The sequence below is a fragment of the Haliaeetus albicilla genome, chromosome 22, assembly GCF_947461875.1.
Source record: "Haliaeetus albicilla chromosome 22, bHalAlb1.1, whole genome shotgun sequence".
Lineage (NCBI taxonomy): Eukaryota > Metazoa > Chordata > Aves > Accipitriformes > Accipitridae > Haliaeetus > Haliaeetus albicilla.
The window spans coordinates 12,704,346-12,723,779 of record NC_091504.1 but is presented as its reverse complement, the minus strand read 5'-3'; the positions used below and the strand labels follow the sequence as shown (position 1 = coordinate 12,723,779).

At 39.7% G+C, this 19,434-nt stretch overlaps 1 protein-coding gene across 1 annotated transcript in view; it reads left to right on the top strand.

Moving 5' to 3' along the window:
* USP7 (ubiquitin specific peptidase 7) overlaps positions 1-19,434 on the top strand; it is a 75,657-nt gene that overhangs the window by 12,743 nt on the left and 43,480 nt on the right. The gene's annotated exons all lie outside the window — the stretch shown is intronic.

Genomic DNA, 19,434 nt, shown 5'->3' with positions numbered 1-19,434 from the left:
CACAAGTCTTTAGCAGGTCTGTTAAAAGAAATTTCAGAGGTAACCTGCTTCCTAATCTGGAAAGTTTACAGGAGATGATACGTGAAATTTCAGTAATTTTAAATTTAAATAAAAGTATACCTATTGCTATTAGCATCATGTTTGCAGGTTAGATGTAAGAGTATAAAACTGGCTTAGTACTGACTGGCTTAATAGTAGGCAGGGTCGAGTTAGTGTAGCTGGAGCAAAATATTGGCAGAGATTAACTGGGCTAATGTTAATTTTTGATCTCTGATGTTTAATATATCTTGAAATGCACATTAACCACCTCAGATGCATGCTTTATTAAATCAAAGGATAGGTGTACAGTAAACGTATTTGAAATTTTGGCAGGATACAACTTTGTAAATAGATATTTGTGTTTTCTGAAGTAAGAAATTTTTTTAAGTGGAATTGTTGAGTGATTTATGGGTAATTTCTACCCTAAATATGGACAGTTGCATGCTATGAAAAGCTAGTTAAACCCTTGGTGTTATAAACCCATTCTTGGTGGAAGTATTGCACTTTTGATTTCTACATCATGCTCAGAAATCTGGGGAGGGGTTGCTAATCTGGTAACTTGTTTCTCCAGTGGGGATGCATCGCACCCCCACAGCCACGTGCTGCGCCAGGCCAGTTAATCTGGCTACCGTCCTGTTACTGGCAGCACTCTTTGCTTGGGAGCAGTCTCCTAGCTGGGTGACTTGTGAGGATGGCAGAAGCCTACTTTATGCCCCTGTGTTTCCTAGGTGAGGGTGCACCAAAGGTAGAGGAAGGGGTGCCTTGGGAGAACAAGCTTTGAAAATAGGTCAGTACTTCCAAAAGAATGATTTTGCTCTACCTACTGGTTCAGTTCAGAAGAGCACCTGGAATAGGGGGCAGCTGAGAAGGGTGCCTTGTTCTTGGTCGCAGCCTTGTCTAGATGCTGTTTGGACTTGAGCAGAGGAGAGGCTGGATGGGTACCTGCTCCTTTTCCCCTGCCGCCACAGAGAAGAAGGTATGTTAACTGCCTGCCAGGCAAGGAGTGGCACCAGCACTCAGATGGATAACACAGAATTTCTAGTGGTATGTGTTAACTTCAGAAGTCAGCTTATATTCAAAAGATAGCTGTACACTTGATTATATTGAGGTGGGCATGGATTTTCTGGGAGCTGGGATGCTTTCCTCAACCTACCATATTTCTCTCCTATGTAAGTTCACTCACTGAGATCTGTAACTGTCACGTGTTGTGGTTGAACGTATGCAGCTGCCTCCTGGATCTGCAGAGAAATTTGGACTGTCTCTGTGATACTCAGCAGCAGCAAAAGCTATTTTAAGATAATATTTTAATGGTACTTCAGTACCTGGACATACCTGAATAATTTGGTTTATGGCCTACCCAGATTGTTTTAACGACTTGCTGTGTTGTAAGATTTAGAGGAAAATACAAATTGCTGTAGCTGTGCCACTTGTAGTGGTGAGAAATACCTTCTCTTTTCTACAGAGCTCTACCAGTTCTTTCAGATGTATTTTTCAAGCAACGGTAATCAAATATAAGGATTAGAATTAAGTTGTTGGAGCTGTATTGAAATGCATGTTACTATTGTAAAAAGTTTAAAAAGCACCAGTGCAGATAGCTAGTACAAACCACTGGCAATAACAGCTCTTGTGTGTATAATGTGTACGTGCCAGGGTTTCCACTGATCCTCTCTGTATTTCTAAACAAAACTCAAAAATGCCATCTAGTCTTGAAAATCCTTAATGACCTAGAACTAATGGTTTTTGTCTACTGTTTTTCTTTTCTGTTTCCAGAAAACAGAAAAATCCACCTTATCCACCTTAAGATAAAGCATCACATGGGTTGTGAACCTGCCTAAGCAGAGATTCTGATTGTTGGGTGTTGAGAAACTGTATTGCTGGCACTTTGATTGCTGCTAGATAGATCTCGGTCTGAGAGCTGGCCACACCAAGTACACTAGTATATGAATTAAAGTGTAGGGGTCATTTCTTTGATCCCAGATAAAGTATTCATGTAAATTGACTATTACAATAGTAGTATCAATAATAGTAAAATAACATTAAATACTGTAAATAATAGCAGTGCTGCTGTTTCTGATTTTATTCCTCACTTGCAGAACAGAAAGTGAGACGGCTATATCTTGTGTGATCCAATCTTTTGCCTGTTTGCATACACGTTAAAATTGATAGCAGAAATCACATGGAAACTGTGCATGTCCAGGAGGCTTTTTTATGCTTAAAATGCCATTCCTCTAAACAATATTTCATATGTGTACATTAAAAAAATTAAATGGGGCATATAAGGAATAAACCTGTCCCTAGAACAGTACATGTAACATGCAATTAATGCAGCACAGGCAATGCTGTCACATAACGGGAGTTTGTCACTTAATGCAGGTTCTTAATTTCCAACTGTAGAGGAATGCTGTGATTCTGCTGGAGTGCTTTGGACACCAGTGTCTTGAGTTCTAGTTTGCATGTGTGCAAATAGATGGTGGGTGCCTTTAGTGGTGGATCTGGAATAACCTTTCCTTTTCCCCCAGTAGCTGGAGCTCAGCATTCAAGTGGATGTTCCCTGTACAGCTCAGCAGGGCGAGTTCAGAATCGCTGTCCCTGAGAAAGAAGGTTGCAGGGATTTGAAGTGTGCTTGGACTTCAAGAATGCTGGATTGTATTAAGTGATAGGGAATAGGAATAAGCGCTGTTAGCATTGAAATTCTTACACTTACAGCCTTTCTGTTTGCTTGTGAAATTCATGGAGTTGGTTGCTAATAGCATTTGCAGAAAATAATGAAAAAATATTCTCTCCCCACCCCTTAAAAACAAATTTGGCTGTGAACACTGCATCTATTAGGCAGGTATGATGGCAGAAGCAATCATAAAAGCTAAAACCAGGTGCCTGTAAGATATATTGAAAGGTGTTTCTTTTTGTTCTACAGTCATTTATTCTGTGTCAACACTTTGAAGCAAGTAATTTTAATTTTCAAAGAAGAGAGGGTGGCATTTGCAGTGGTTTGTACAATGAGGGAACACTTTTTTTTGTCTTGGATTGTGCAACCCAGCAGTAGTGGGTGTGTTTTTTCTCCTCTGCATGCAGTCTGGTCCTTGCAATGGACGTCATCTCTCCTGCCATACAGCTGTGCATGGGCTAAGTTCCAGGGCCTTACCTTGAGGAGTATGGGGAGATCCTACAGCTTGATAGAAGTTCTCTAGTAAAATCCCAGAGATCTCTAGCATCCCACAGATTATCATCTGGATGTTTAGAGAAGTCTCTTGTTTACCCCGACTGTGCAAGCCAAAGTGAGACAGACATCTACTCACCCTATTGCTTGTCTGTGTCTCTCTCTTTTTGGTCTTGTGGGGTTTCTTTGATCTTAAAAAGTGTGCTGAAAATGCTTCCATAGTAAAACATCCACAGGGACATTGAAATACCTGAATTTGGCCATATGATTTAGAGCAAATCAAAACATGTGTATGTTTATTTCTTTATTTTAGCATTTTTATGGTCAAAGGATGTAATAGGGGTGAAAAAAGTGTATCTGCTAGGTAAATATCTAGACAATTAATTGTGTCTGATGGGGTTTGTGAGCAAGCTTAAACAGGTAAAGACTCTCCTGTTACATGTGCACAGATAAATTTCCTTTTGTGTAGCTTGGCTCTTAAAAGTATGCCAGTGTTGTGTTACCACCCTGATAAACACAACACATTGCCACTTAGTTGTAGGCACCTGATTTTTGTAGGTGAAATAACTGAATATTGTATCGAAGCGTTGGTTTGGTTCTTTTGCTGGTCTGAATGCAGTGTCCTGGAGTGCAGCTTCTCCTCCCTGATAACCTCCAGCAAAATAACCATTCTTTTTTCAGTCCCAGCCTGTTTTGTCTTTTTGTTGTCTCTCATATCTCTTCTTATTGTTATTGCAAAGGCATGGCATGGCATGTCTCTTCCTTTTTTTCTGAAAGACAGTTTTCCCCTTTCAGAAAGGGAAAGGTATTCCTGCATGGATAACCGTTGCAGTTGAATTATTACTGTCTCTAGTAATTCTTAAATGTTGGTCTTATTCTGACTTTGACCAGTAACATCTGACGCTCATTTCAGGTTTGGGTCAGATCTGACTAATGACATTTAAACTGGAGCTCTCTGCTTTGATTCTGTCAGTTTGAGGTATTAAAAAAAATGGTAACTTTTAGATGAGAAACCTTCAAATAATGCACACTAGTTGCAGATACTTTTTTTTGTATGTACTTTTATTTCTTAAGGAAGATCTCTTAAATGGTGTCCTCTCTGCTTCTGAAAGGAGAAACATCCTTATGGATTCTTAAACTATTTATTTATTTTTGTGAAAAAGGTCTGGAGCTGAGGAAGTGGCAGGAATTACATACTAGACAGTTTGTGGTATACCTCAATGTTTGGATTTATTTCTTTCTCCTCCCCTGTGATCCACTGCTGTGCACTGTCCCATGCTCACCCCCATGCAAGGAAAACTGTTAGTGGTTTTAAAGCTATGGAAAAGTAGTCCAGGAAAAGGAGAGGAAATGAGGATCCAGTAGTAGGGACGACTGACAAAAAAACCTGCTTTTGCATGCTTCAGGGGTGTTCTCAAAACACTGAGAGCATTTGTGGGATAAAAGTTATAGCAGGAAATGTGAATGGACTAGCTAGAGCAAAGGAAGTGTGAGTATTAAGGGTTTCTGTCCCAGCTGTGTGTGAGTTTGTAGTGGCTGATGATGACACAGGCCACATTATTAGAGAGAAAAATAAAGGGTGGGGAGAAAACTTAAGGGACTTACAGTTTTCCTGAGACAAAGGAAGAATCATTCATCGTCAATAGAATAAGGAATTTGAGATACAGCTTAATTCGGTGGTGATGTTTATACCAGCTTCTAGCCAGAGGCAAAGCAGGAAGGCAGTAATTAATTTTGGAAGTCCTCAAAATTTGCTTCAGATGAGTGGCGCTAGCAATGGAGCAAAAATAGAAGTAGTTGGGAAGATTTGCCAGAAAGAATAGAGTATTGAAATTGGGAGTGTATTTGTGGATTTAGGGTGTTTTGCAGAGCATAAGAAAGATGTAATTCACTGGGTGACACGCAGTAGTCAGCTGCTCTAAAACACATTTTCAAGTCTGTCTTGTTGCCTTTATGCTCTAAGAATAGTTGACCAGAAAGCTATTGAAATACTGTCTGAGGATTTGGCTTACGAAACAAAAAAATAAAATGTAGTATGTAATAAATAAGAAAGTAAATACACAACAAACATGTGAGCAGTGAAGTACAACTTTCCCCTCAGAATGTATTTTAGCTCAAAAATGTCCTGGTTATAACTGCTGCCACATGTGAGGTAACTGGCTTTCCAAAGACAGAGGAGAAGAATTTTGACCAACTTGTTTTGTCTCCCTTTTCAGGAAAAAACTAATTTGGGTGGTTATTTGGGGTGGTGACACATCGGGGTATTAACGACAGTGTTGAAATATGCAACAGCCCCAGCATATAAAATAAACTCCATCCGAAGCATCATCCCTCCACCCTTCATCCGCTTGGTTGCACTGCAAGATGAAATCTAAATTGCATAGGTGCAAGGTCTCACTTCTTGAATGTCTCTCAAATTTCTGTTTCTAAAACAGTTGTTTGCATGATTTGCATAAACCATGTAGTTTTGAAGTTTGCAGCTGCAGATGTTACTGTATGATGTACATGGTTCAAGAAGCTCTGTCTGTGATAAAGAAGAGTTTTAAAAATGATTGCTGCCTTACAGGTGCTCCAGTGTTTATCAGTAGATTTTTTTTTTTTTCTTTATTCTTGTTTGTATTCCAAGTAGCTTGATTTGGAGATCTGAATTTAGCTGTTTTCAGCTAATGTGGGTATGGAGGAGTAGACAGTACTTCTTTTGCCTCATTGATTTTGGTGCATTTGTATTAGGATTTGAAAAAGAAAGTTAGCCTCAAAATGCATGTATTGTTGTGCCTTCTTTTGTATGTGTATTGTTTTCTCTAGAATACAAAATATAAGTTCATTTCTGATTGTGCTTGCTTAACTAGTAAGCAGACTTGGCTACACGGTCCCATGGCAGCCTTTTTTGCCACCAGAACAACTGGTTGGCTATTTAACACTGAATTGTTAAACAGGAAAAGCTTTTTTTGTCACTTCTTAAATGTTTTCTTTTGTTTTCATTTAAAAAAAAAAAAGGTGACTTAAAATTGCTGACAAAAAAGTGCTAAAATTGTCAGTGGAGTGCGTAACTGAGGATTATAAAATTCCCGTTCTGCATTCTTTTAAGAATTCCTTGGTAAATAATAGAAGCTAACACCCGAGATTCCATATGTTTTCTATGTAAAACAGTTTTTCAGCTGTGTTGTTTGAAGAAAGTTGTTCTTCACGTAGACAATATTAAATAATTAACACGGTTTAGTGCTAATTTTGGCATCTGCTAACATTTGGATGTTTTCAGTACAGTAACTTATATCTTCAAAGCAGTAAAGAGAAGCTGATCTTCAGAACATTTTACAACAATGATCAGCTGTTTCTCAGAGCCTACATAATTATTTCCCTGCATTAACACTTGGGGGTAGAAAGGTTGCTGTCAGAATGGAAAGGAAAAATGAAGGTTAAATCTTATTTAAAAGTGAATGCTGAAGAAAGCCTGAACTGCTTTGGGACGTAATGGTTCTGTTGTAAACACTGAGGAAGACTCTTGGTTCAGTCCTCTGTTAAGGCTTTTAAAATTATTTTAATAATTGCTAGTGTTCATGCTGTAAAGTAGGAGAAGGTAGAGTAGCCACCTGGCAGATGATTCAGTAAATTAAGGCTGGCCAGAAATGTGATGGCTGTGGTTTCTTGGGAGTGTCCAGACCCCAAAATCTTCGTGGAGACTCTGGTCAAAATGGGAACGCTTCTGATGTAGGGAAGGGAATTTCTGTGCCAAATGGGAGCGGGATGGGGTAAACCACCCCACACTCCCTGCTCCTTGGGGCATCAGCCCTGAGCCTTCTGCCTGTTCAAAGCCAGGGACATCACCAAGTCCACTGTCCCAGTTAGACACTCCTCCCACATACAGTCATTCTCATTCTCCGCTTGCCCTCTTTGGCTCAGGAAAGTTTTTGTAGAACATGGAACAATGCTAACAGATGAGGTCGGAAAATTGAGCTTATTAAGTAACAACCTCAGAAGAACTCCTGGGAACCGTGTCTTTCAGGAATTTGGGAAACTGTTGGAGAATAGAAAACTCTGAAATCTGTGTCTTGGAGAACAAAAAAGCAGCTTCTTGTCCAGCTCATTGTAAGGCATCCCATTTGAAAAAGGAATGTTTTTTGTTTTGCTCGTTCCGCAGTTGTTAATTTTAGATGAGTGCATAATTACTTCTTGTTAATTACAGTGAAAACAAATGGTAAAATTAACCCAAAGTGCAGATTTTTTTTTTTGGTAGTAGGAATCTCTTAAAATCATAGTTTACTATTATGCTTGAAATGTATATGTTAATAAGCATAGCAAAAACCGAATTTCGATGGAAAATAATGATTTTGGCAGCAGTGCTCCTTATATCACTGGGAGGAAACAGTAAACGTTCCTCTGTTACCAGGACGTGCATGTGTGCATGTGTATCGGTTCACATAAAGGACTTAACAAAAAAAAAAACAAACCCCAACCCCAAACCTTGAATGGTTTAATTGTTGTTGTCGTTTTTCTCCACAGTTAATCTAGCCTTGTAAAAGTGACCCTGACGTGAGGTTAGGATTTATCAGTGCTGGGCAGCCCCACGCTAATTGGTTCAGCTCTGTGCTGTACTGCTGCGGCTCCTAATCCGCGGTGCAGTTCCTGGTGCGGCGCGCTCAAACGAGGAGGAAGCCGTCAGAAGCGCCGACGCTGGGCCGGGAGGCGAAGCTGTCCCCGCTGGGTGTCGGGCTGGGTGGGGAGCCCGCGGCCGAGCCTGCTCCCTGCCCCACGCCGCGTGGAAGCTTCTGGGCAATTGGGATTAGTTTTTCTTGAAGTGGGAAGCGTGACTTGGGTGCGCTCTTGTTTTGAATGCGAAGTGCTGAACGCTTCTGTGTGATAGGCGTTTATTTTCTATAGGAAAGTTTATAGACAGTACAGAACTGCCTTCTGAGTCGGGAAGCTTGGATTTTTTGGTTTTTTTTTTAGACGTTAGGTTGGTAACAGGTTTTTCCGTATGAATGTTCAAAAGCTTCTTATGGAAACCCTGCATATTTGCGTAAGATTAGCCACCCTGGATTGAGCAAAAATTGTTTAACCTGGTGTCTTGAGGTCTGTCAGTAGCAGATGCTTATGTTAAATGTTAGGGCAGGGGAGGAATGGTGAGTTCCCTTCCCTGCTGTGCTCACCCCTAGGGTGTCTGAGCCTGGCCAGGCTGCCTCCGTGCCTTTTCACTGCTCCTGATGGAATCTTCTTCCATTCATTGCTTTGCCTTTGGAAGTGAATGGGGAATAATATGTGCTTTGTATAAGTTCACTGTGCTTCCGCGTCTTGAACACTGAGTGCAGCCTGGTTAACAGCCTTGCTTTCCTCCTCCATCTTAAAAAGGTATAGGAGAAGTAAAGAAGTTATGACAAGGAAAGTAAAGATCATAAAAGGTATCAAATGGCCACGGTAGCAGTAATGTCCAAGTAGACTAGCAAGCGGCCGTCTGGCCCTAGTGTTGTGGATAACTGAGGAGAGATGTGCTAGAAGTCTGGAAAGCACAAGTGGCAAGAGAAGGTTCAACAGAAGCAATGTAAGACCCCCGAGAACATAAAATGTAGCATCAGAAGGCAGGTTGAAAATACAAAGAGTTATTTTGTATAACATAGTTAAACTGCGGCACTCCTTGCCTGGGATGTTGTAGATACTAGTAACGTCTAAGGGTTTGAAAAGTGGGGATACACACTCATAGGGCATTTTGAAATGGAGAGACACCATCTACAGATCAGGAAATCCCAGAGCCATGAGATGGGGGCCTGGGAGGGTGCCCTACAGCAGTGCCCCTCCCCATTCCTGTTGCCTTCAGCCTGCCACGGCTTCTTTTGTTGGCCAGTGTCGAACCTCCGCACTGTGCTTTGTGAACCTCCTGTGTTGCACTAGTGCCACTGCCTTTGAGCCAGAGGGAGCTGGAAAAAGGCGTCTGGGCCTCCACAGCATCTTCTGACAAAATGTTTCATAGCTTTCAGAAGTTTCACGTGCAGCATGAAAAAGGATTTTCTTTCCTTTAAACTCACATTCTGGTAATTTCATGTAAAGCCCCTTGTATTGTAAGTAGTAGAAAATACTTGTTCTCTGGTGGGTTTTTTTGTGTGTGTGTGTTTGGTTTGGGTTTTTTTTGTTTTTCCCCTCCTCCATGCTATTCAGGATATTTGTCTGGCGCATCCTGTACCCCCCTTCAGTCACCTTTTCTCTGAAGTGAATATATCTAGTCTGTTTTCTCTGTCCTTATTCTTAACCTGTTAATGTGTTATATGAAGAAGTCAAACCAGCACACACAGCAGGCTTTATTTACAGTTCTCCCTTATAAACAGTATCTTTATGCTTCCATATTATAATTCAGATTGTTGTATTCAGTGCACTGTGCTAATTAGAGCCCAGAGTAGTTCTTTATAGAAGAACCGCTTCAAGAACAATATAGTGAGATACTGCGCTTAGGGAGTCCCAAGATCTTCCAGTTGTGCATCCCAATTGAGCAGCATATGCATCATGTGGCATGGCATAGTTGACCGCTGTGTACCCAAGGACAGTTTTGCATTTTTCTAGATTTGCCATAGGACTAACAGACCAAGTTTGTAGATTATTTGGCTTGTGATTTCATGCTGCTTTGCTATAATAGCCACCTTTAAAAAGGTTTGGTAGTTTCATGGTTAGCCTAAAAGGAGTGATTTCTTGTGAGCACATTTGATTTAGAATCCTTTACTATTCAGCAAAGAAGCCTGGATTTAAGCTTGTGTTGTCAGATGAGAAGGAAATATCATTAACTCTGCTTGCTTGCCTTTTCACAACTGTAGAACAGTTTTAAAAATTATTCTCCTGAATGTGATTTGTGTGCCTTTCCCTCTTCTCACAAAAGCCTAGTCCCACAACTACTAGCTACCTGTAAACATTGCCAGATTCCCGTGAACCTACTTTACATATCTATCCATTTCTCTGCACAGCAGAAAGCATAAGGAAGAAGAGGTAAAACAAGATCAGTGTTAGCAAATCTCCAATGATAAAGGAAGACCTTTAAAAGCACTATTGAAAATAACATGAAGAAATGCGCAAGATGCTAGATCCTAGGTATGAGGTCTCTGATACGCACATTGCACAGTTGCTCTAGCTCAGAGTGATCTGTGCTGTTTAAAGGTAAATTAAGGTATGAAGCTAGAAGTTAATTTTTTTCCCCTCCTAGTGTCTGTAAAATTAATTGCAGTGCAAAATCCATATTATTATCCATTGTTGTTCTTTGCTAAGAAATTATTTTTGCATTTAAACTCTAACATGGACAGATCAGCTGTTTCAAGCATTCAAAAAATCATGTCAGCATTAGGAAATAAAGAAGATTTAATATATACATGCTGCCTTTCCATGCTACTGCTAGTTTGAGCAAAGCTCACCATACTTCAAGACTGAGTCCAGGAGTGAGCAGTGCAATTAGCGTTTTCTGTAAGTATGAATCCATTGTCAAACAATTTCAGAATCTGAAATAATGGCGAATAATATTTTGACTTTGTAACAAAGTAACTACACAGAACGAGTCTACCTCCAGAGTTAGTTTGGGCAAGTGGTGTATGTAATCATACTAACCCATGTAAGGCAACGTTTTATATTACTGGTAAATGTGCAAAACCTTTTTGCTGCTTAAGTATATAGCAGGCATTTGGTCATAGTATTTAGTTTAATAGATGTACCTCAAAACTTTGTGAAACTGTGGACTGTACTCATCCAACATGATACAGAAGTGAGTTCTGAAAATGTATATAGCTGACTGACTACTAAAAATTATGCTGGTCCAGGTGATGAAGGTGTATGCTTTTCTGTACTTTCACAAGAAAAGAGGGAGTTGCCAGTGGGAACATAATCACCAATCCCATAACGTGCTCATATTGTTATCCAAATAAACTCATTTTAATTGTCTTTTTTAAAACACCAAGAATGTGATCACAGTGCTATAGCATGCTGAGTATAGTGTCATGTAAAAACATAAATGCTCTGTGATGCTTGGACTGCCCTGGCTCCAGTTGACAGTGTATCTGTTTCTTCCCCGTTTCAGAAGTTCATTTTATTTTGAGTAGTTTTTCAGCCTTTCTAGTGATGATTGCCGAAGAGGTTAGTGTTTGTGGTTGCAAGAGCTAAGTCCATTACTCAGTAAAGCAGTAAAACATAAAGGGGTGTGATACTGGAAAAACATATTGTTTAGGGTGTGTTCAGTAGGTTGGGACTGAGTGCCTTGTCTTCAGCAAAGATGTAATCATATTACCATCTCTGGAATGTGCAGAGACAAGACGTGACGAGTTAAGGTAGTTGCTTCTATAGCCTTGCTGCTCTAGATACAGCAGAGAGAAGGTAGTGCAAGTCCAGTAGCTGTTGGTATAATAGGTCATGACACTTCTGATGGTTCAGCCTTTCCTTATCGTGGAAGAAAATAATTTGTCTTGTCAACTGTTCTAGTTACTGGTTTTTGAATATTACATGGGAGCCAGAAGCAGTCTTCCTTCCTTTCTTCCTGATCTGATAGTTTTCTAGAAGTGTAACCTAAGCTAACAAAGCTCATCAGACTAAGAAAAGGAACTATGAAAGATTTTTCAGCATATCTTCTCTTGCTGTGATGACTGCCAAGGGGTTGTGGCACTGTAGATTGGTTAAAGCCAGGTTGGTGAGACAGGCAGGTTGGTATCTTTCTGACAAATAACATCACTACTGAAGAAAAACTCATGCTGGTGCTGCTGTCTACCCCAAGTTATTAAACACCTGGAGCTTAAAAAGCATATGAAAAATTTCTTAAAATGAGAAGGCTGTCTATACAAACTCCTTCAGCAAGAGTATAAAGTTGTAAATTTGTTAGATAATTACAGGCATGTTGTTAGTGTTCAGACTGAACTCTGGTTCATGCAGTCTTTCATTTAACGCTGAATTATTCATAAAGCAATGAGTTAAACTGCTGAAAGCAGGCAGTAATTTAGTCACTGTTTGTTTTAGTAAATTTTTCGGGGTGACTTCTTAAATGTCAGCTTTTGGTCCACTGAGTAATTGCAGTGATAATACCCGAAATCCTTTATACATGTCTATAAGAAGTTAATCACATTTTTAAGACTTAAAATTTTGTTTTGTAAAGTGCCATCAGACTGCTTCTCTCTTCAAAGATAAGCAGATAAATGAGTTGCTGCAGCAAATTGCCTGGTTTATAGAGCAGGTTCTGTGTAGTCTATTTGTTCTCAGCTATTTTTCTGTCCACAAAGTTACATTGTACCTCCCTTATATTTTCAAATAAAGATAAATTTCTCAGTAGGATGAAGTTTCAGATACTATTTACCTTAGAGACTGGTATGTTTCATGCATGTTGTTCAGTGTTCAGGAGCTTAGAATAATAACTTCTTTGTTTTATGTAAGAATAGTCATGTAACCTATTAATACGATTTTTTTTTAAAATTCATTAGGTACATTGGTGCAATTTAAAACCAGTCTTGCCATCCTATGTTTTGTCAAAATGTTCTCTTTGGACAGGCAGACATAATGATGGGATTACAAGGCAACAGCAATATAATGATTGATCAGTGTAATAAGTGGTGGCTGCAGCATTACTGACTGTCTAGTCATTGCTAAGTATTTTGTAGGCATGGCAGAGATGATGAGTCTGCTTCCAGGAAGTTGTCCCATCGCAGTAATGTTTTCATCTTCATTTACTGTCTTGTGTAGCATCATCTTCTTCTGTGAGGGATTTGCAATTCACAGTCAATAATGCAATAATTATTTGTTTCAGATGACAATTAGAGGGCAAGAGACTTCCGCATAATACTGTTTCTATTTTTTTTAAGATCTAACGTTGGCTACTTGCTCTTTAGTAAATAAATATCCTTTCTACTTTCTTTCTTTCTTTCTTTTCTTTCTGAATTTGCTAAGGCAAATTTTGAAAGCATTGAAGACCTTTAAACCTTGTCTCTCTAGCTACAATTCATCTCACTTCTTACGGTCATAACACCTTTCTCCCTTAATCTGTTAGCTTGCCTCTCACCTCCTGATACTTCTCTGGAAGCCTTTTCCCCTTAAGACTTAGTCATTGTCCTTCATAGCTTTCTTGTTTAGAGGTTTACATCACTAGATACACCTTTTGACACCGGATCAAGTAATGCAAAAGTAACGAACCATGAAGGAAGAAAAATAATAAATGAAACAAAAGCAAATTGCCCACCATTTTGCTAATGTGGGAATTAACTTTTAGCTGTAAAGGCATATTACATGGTTTTTACAACTCATGGAAACATCTGTGGCAGCAGTTATCTACCCCTTGATATCAGCCCGTAGCATCTTGGGGGTTTATGTTCTTTCCTTTGCCCTCCTCCTATTCTACTGGCCAAATTAATCTCCAACTCTGTTACTGTTTTATCCTTAAAATGTTTTAGGTGGATTGCTTTATTTTTGGATGCCTTTTGAAAGGCAGCCACACTACAGAAATTGGTTGATACCTCTTTAGATTTTCATTACAGCAACCTAGGACTGTCTTGGAAAAAATGAAACTGCATAGAACACTTAATTCCTTTTCTCCTGAGTCCCTTTGTGCAGTAAGTGGTGTTTGTATTCTACCTGCAGGTAGGGATTAGAGGCCAAATAGTTTCTCTTACTTTTGAAAGGCTGAGTTCTTCCAGAGCAAGTGAGGGGAAATTTTTGCTTTGAACACTTCTAGTTGTTTAAAGATTGACTATTGTAAGTTAATTTCATTCAGATCATAGAGTTGGGAACTTGTTTGGCTAATTTTGGTGTGTGTGGTTGTTCTGTTCTTTGGTTGGTTTTTGGTTTTTTTTGTTTTTTTTTTTTTTTTTGTTTGGTCGGGGTTTTTTTGGTGAGGGTTTTTGTTTGTTTGTTTGTTTTTTAAAAACCCTGCCTCCTGGGATTAATGCCTGTTAATCTGGTTTTTGTAGCAATGGTTTCCAGACTTTTGGAGAAGCAAGTCGCTGGAACCCACAAGTTTTCTTCTGAGCTGTTAGTATAGTGACATAAAAAACAGTTCCACTGGTTCAAGAGACTGTCCGCAGACCACTTACAGGCATGGTTTGGGGAGTCTTTGCTACAGAGAATTATGAAGTAACCTGTTTGCATAATTTTTTCCAGTTAAAGGCAGGTATTTATTTTTCATCTTCACATTATTCTAAGTTTCCTGTTTGCTTTCAAGAATTAATATTCTTGCTTTAAGGTTTTCTGAGTGAGTCTCATCGGTGTCCTCTTTGCCACCACCACAGTTCAGTAACTGCTTCAGAAAGCACTGCATTTACTGCTTGCTTTAGGAATTTTTCGATTATGTATTTTGATATGCTGCCCAGTAGTTACAATAGCAAAAGTTAATTTGGTGGTAAAAAGAGGTGATATTTAGTATAGCACTTGAAATCACTGTATGTTTTTTCATTGTAATTCCTAGCAATGGTGATTTTTTAAATTTTTTTTTTTTTACTTGTGTGGCATTATCCATGTGAGACTGGCATTCTGAATTATGCACTGAAGAGGTAAACTTTTAGAGGTTTATTTAATGTATTTAAAATACCGATGTATTTAAAAATACTTCTTTTTAAAACTTTTTAAAGAGATTATAGTATGTTCCACAATTGAAGAGAAGTTACGCAGTGAGCGCTGAGGACCAGCAGCTCAGCAGGGCTGCCCCAGGGGGTCGTTACAGGTTCGTCTGCTTTCAAGCAGTCCAGTGAGTTCTGACACTGAGGTGCAAAGCTGGACCTGGATTGTGTGTTTAGCATGCAGTTGATATCCTTTGATGCTGATGTAATTTGATTGCTACAAGACTGACTTTGCTCATTTTTCGGTGAGATTTACAGAGCCTGACTTTATTCTTTTCTCCTACCACGTTACATTTTTTGCTGAGTAAGTCGCTTTTCTCGGTGTTTACTGCAGCTTCACTCATCCATTGGAATTCACCCCCTGTCCGAAATTTATCATAGGTGTACATAACAATTCTATTTATTTTTTAAAAAGTATTAAAAGTCCTTTAAAAAACTTTTAGGAAGGCTTTTATTCTGGAATGTGCATTTAGTCCAGCAGTAGGGGAGAAAGTCTTGTGTTTTCAGCTTATACCCCATCCCGTACAAGGCACAACCCTGGATATGAAGTTTGGAGTGTCAAAGTCTTCAAGCTGCTGCCAGCAGTGAATGACTGACTTCTCTTCAGCCTGCTAACCCCACTGTTAGTGCAACTCCCTTGTTTCTGGGATAGCCATGGAAGTTCTGCATGGAGGCCTATGCAAACTGCCTGTAGTGACATGTAAAAGTACTTGGTACTAGTGATTTCCATCGTGAGGCAGTTGTGCATGACAAATTGTAAGCAAGTTTTTAGTATTGCTATTGCTCCTTCACTGTGGTCTCTTTAACCTCAATAGAAAACAGAAATTTTTCATAACCTGCAGGGAAGGCCGCTTCCGTTTCTCCTCTGTGGCTGCCAGATCCACAAGCTAATGACAAACAGTATAGATAATCTTTCAAAATTTGAGTGTTTGGTGTGATATGAGTCATGACTGAAACCTATGAAATTAGTAGCTCACTGTCATCATTGTTAAAGTAGTAGCAATATTCTGCTGTAACTTAATTGCTGCGATAGTGGAGTCATTCTGTAGCTTTTGTCCACATGTGACTGCAAGCACGTGTTTACTGCTGAGCAACATATTCTGCGGTACTCCTGTCTTGTAACAGGACTTAGGTTGTGCCAAAAGCAACATGATATTGACCAAAAAAATCTTTTCTGCTTTCTCATTAATAGGAAGAAAATATAGCAAATTTTGAGATTCCTTCCCTGTAGATTTGAATTACTGTGAACAGTAGAACAATAGAGCAGTATCTTTCAGTGACATTGAGTTCATCTTATTAAACCAGCTGAATCCATCTGAACAGCTTTTTTGGAGTACAGTCTTTTTTAATCATTGGTGCTATTTTTGTTCTGATTACTTAACAGTGCGAGTATTTGAGTATGATAATGTTGAGCTTATAGTCAAAAATAAGTTGGTTTTTTTTAATACTTTCTGTAAGGTCTGGCATCCCATGGCAAGATTGTAGTTTCAGAGAATTTTGTCTCCCCCCCCCCCCCCCCCCCCCCCTTTTTTTTTTCTTTTCCCTTAGCATCAATTGCAATAACCATTTTGCTTTCAGGCTTTCATCTCAACACTTCAGTGACAGACTTTGTTAATGAGCAATGAGAGGTGTGCACCTGTGGAGTCATTTATATATGATCCAGTAATTTGTCTGTATAAGGTGACGGACACTTCTTTACTAACTTCCCAAACTATATTGTCATGCTCCAGTTTCTTTCCAGTTGCATACGTCAATTTTTAGACTTGATTTCATTTCAGCATTCATCATCTTTCAGTAAATAAGTGAAAGCTCTTGTTTTGCTCAAACTCACTAATATCTGAGATGCCTCTTTTTAGGTGTCTTAACCTCTAAACTGCAGAGACCCCCTTTAAACACTTCAAGCTATATTGTTTGATTGTAATGCAGTGGCATGGGTAGATAGAAAACTGTATATAACCTTAAATGTTTCAGAAGAAATTGTCATCGCTGTTCTTCATGTTGCCTTGTATTCTTTTTGGTAATGAAGGAATAGCTACAAAGTTGTATGTGTTGCGTTTTGGGGAGGTAGAAAACAACTTAAGTGCTCTTCACCAAACAGTCTGACAGTGTCTAATTTCTGGTATTGAAAGCTGTATTTATTTAATATTTTGCAGTACTGTATTTCAAGAGTTAAAAACATTCCTTATTCATAAGGTCACTTCGTGCTTTGTTGTAATACCATCTTCATTTATGGGGCTTATGTTAGCTTTTGGTTGATTAATAAACTGCATGTTTATTCCAAGGATACGATTAAAACTGGGTATTTGGTCTAGGAACTGATAGATGACATGACTGGGGTGATGTTGACACACTGTGGTTTAAGCTGCATTAAAGACAGCAGTGTATTAAGTAGTGTGTTTGGTAGGAAGGTTTTCCTGGCCAGTGTGGACAGGTATTTTTTTCTGTTTCTTAATCCTGTATTGCATAATTGAATAAGTCTTTGGCATCGTTCTGCTTGAGGCGAAGGAAAACATGTTTCTTAAATCTTGGTATGATTTGACAATTCTTTCCTATGAGCTCTTAAGGACAGCAGAGTAAAATATAAATTACTGGTTTTCAATGCTGTAGTTGAAAATAAATGTTGTCATACTGCTTGCTAGTAGATCTGTTGAACAAGGACTGTGTTTTGTTTGTGCCAAGTATTTACTGTAATAGTTGGATTTTATTACAAGTTAAAAATTTCCTTTATTCACAGAAGCCAAAAACATTCACTACTGTTATCTGGGTTCCATATCTGAAAGCTGTGTTACAAAATAAGTGTCAATATATGTCAGAAAAAGCAGCAATGGCATACATCATGATTCAGTTTATCTTATCGCTAAATAGTATCTCTCAGAAGCTGCCTCTGTTTGTCTTTAAGTTGATTGCTTTTGCTATGATCTCTTCTGCATTTTCTCTCTCCTCTCTGCTAACAGTTCGTACTTTTGGGGAACGTAGAGTAGTATCTCACAGAAAGCTCTTTATTTTCTTAGTTAAGGACAGGTCTTTCCTGATAAAATATGGTATCAACATTTAAATCCTCTGTTAAAGGAATATTTTAGATGAGCTTTTAGTGGAGAACTGACTATTCCTCAGGTGTTTGCTTCAGTTTGTTTCTAGATACTAAGTTGCCTTGATGATAACTTAATAATTAAAAAATCCTACTGTTAATTTAGTGTAAGCAATTGTTGCATTGCTGCAGGCATGCTGTATGCTTCCAGATAGGAGAGAAGTGACCCAGAGGACAGCTTCCTTGTTAGACTCTCACCGTGCTGTTGTTAAAAGATTAAAAAGAATTTAAAAAACCACCAAACAAACAAAAGCAAGCTGTGGAAATAAACTTAGTGATCCTTCCTTCTTACTCTGGCCCTTTTCCTGTTCTCGAGTTGCAGCAGTTTAAACTTGTCCTCCCGCTTAATTTTGTTGTAATTAAGTTATGTTTATTTTAACTTGCTGTTCTACCATGCTACAGGGTTGCCAGTGCTGATAGCTACTGGCAGAGCCTCCTGCAGCTGTATCGCTCAGGAGCCAATCTTCTGCAAACCTTTTTCTAATAAAATCAAAACTTCACAAAAGCAAAATCAAGTATGATGTACTGACAATGAGAAAGGTGCGCACTTTATTGTGGGTGCTGCATACTGTATGTTTCAGCATATATGTTTCACTCATGCCTCAGTGAGATTGGCTGCATCCTAGTAAGCTTCCGCAAGCCGTGTTCGAGCATTAAGTTTATGATCCTTTGTAGCTCTAATCCAGAAGTAAGTCTCTAACCTGATCTGTTTCTGTTCATGCTCAGGGCGGAAGTTATTAGTTCTGTGGATTTACTACAAGAGTAAATAATTAGAGTAGGAATGCCGGTTGTGAAAGTTATCTTTTCTTGCGTACTGTGAATTGGAATGAGGCTGCAAAAGTGTGTTGCACACGCCTCAGTGTGGCTCTGAGGAGAGGGAGGACTGTGAAGCAACTGGTGACTGATCCTACTTCGCTTCTCACCTGGCTTGCCGTGGCTTTGGCCTTCCTTCCTTCCTTCCTTCCTTCCGTGGCTTTTAAGACTATCAGGCAGCGATTGCCATAGCTCGTTCCGCTTCCCGTCGCGTGCGTTTGTCCGCTTTGTACGGGAGGAGTTCAGCTGCGTTCAGAGCGGAGGCGAGCGCCTAGGCTGGCTGGTTCCGCTCGTCTGGGCCGATCGGGCCCACAGCCCGGCGTCCCTCTCCGCAAGCCCCCCCACGCGTGCGGGTGGGGAGCTGGGCTCAGCCCCCGCCGCGGCCGGAGGCGAGGGCGGCTCTGTCCAGGGTGCTGACGGGGCGAGGGCGCGGGCGCTGCCGGGGAGCGCGGCCGCGGAGCAGGCGGTGTTCCCCTGGGGAGCCCTTTCCTTCCTGTAGGATAGGTTACCTGCATCCCTGGCTGCCCACGCAGCCGGTGACTTGTGTGTAGCTTTCGGGTATAAAACCGCTCCTACTTACAGAAACCGGTGACGTCGGGGGTTTTGTGGTGTAGTAGAATATACAAGTTAAGAGCAGGACTGGTACAGCAAAGAGAAGCTTACCAGATGCTTTAAAGAGTGTCTTTTAAGTAGTGCTTGTCCTTGAGATGGTTGCAAGGGTTATAGGTTTTACAGTTTGATGATAAAAACCAGTTTATTCAGGAATATACCCGCTTCCCTGGAATCGCACT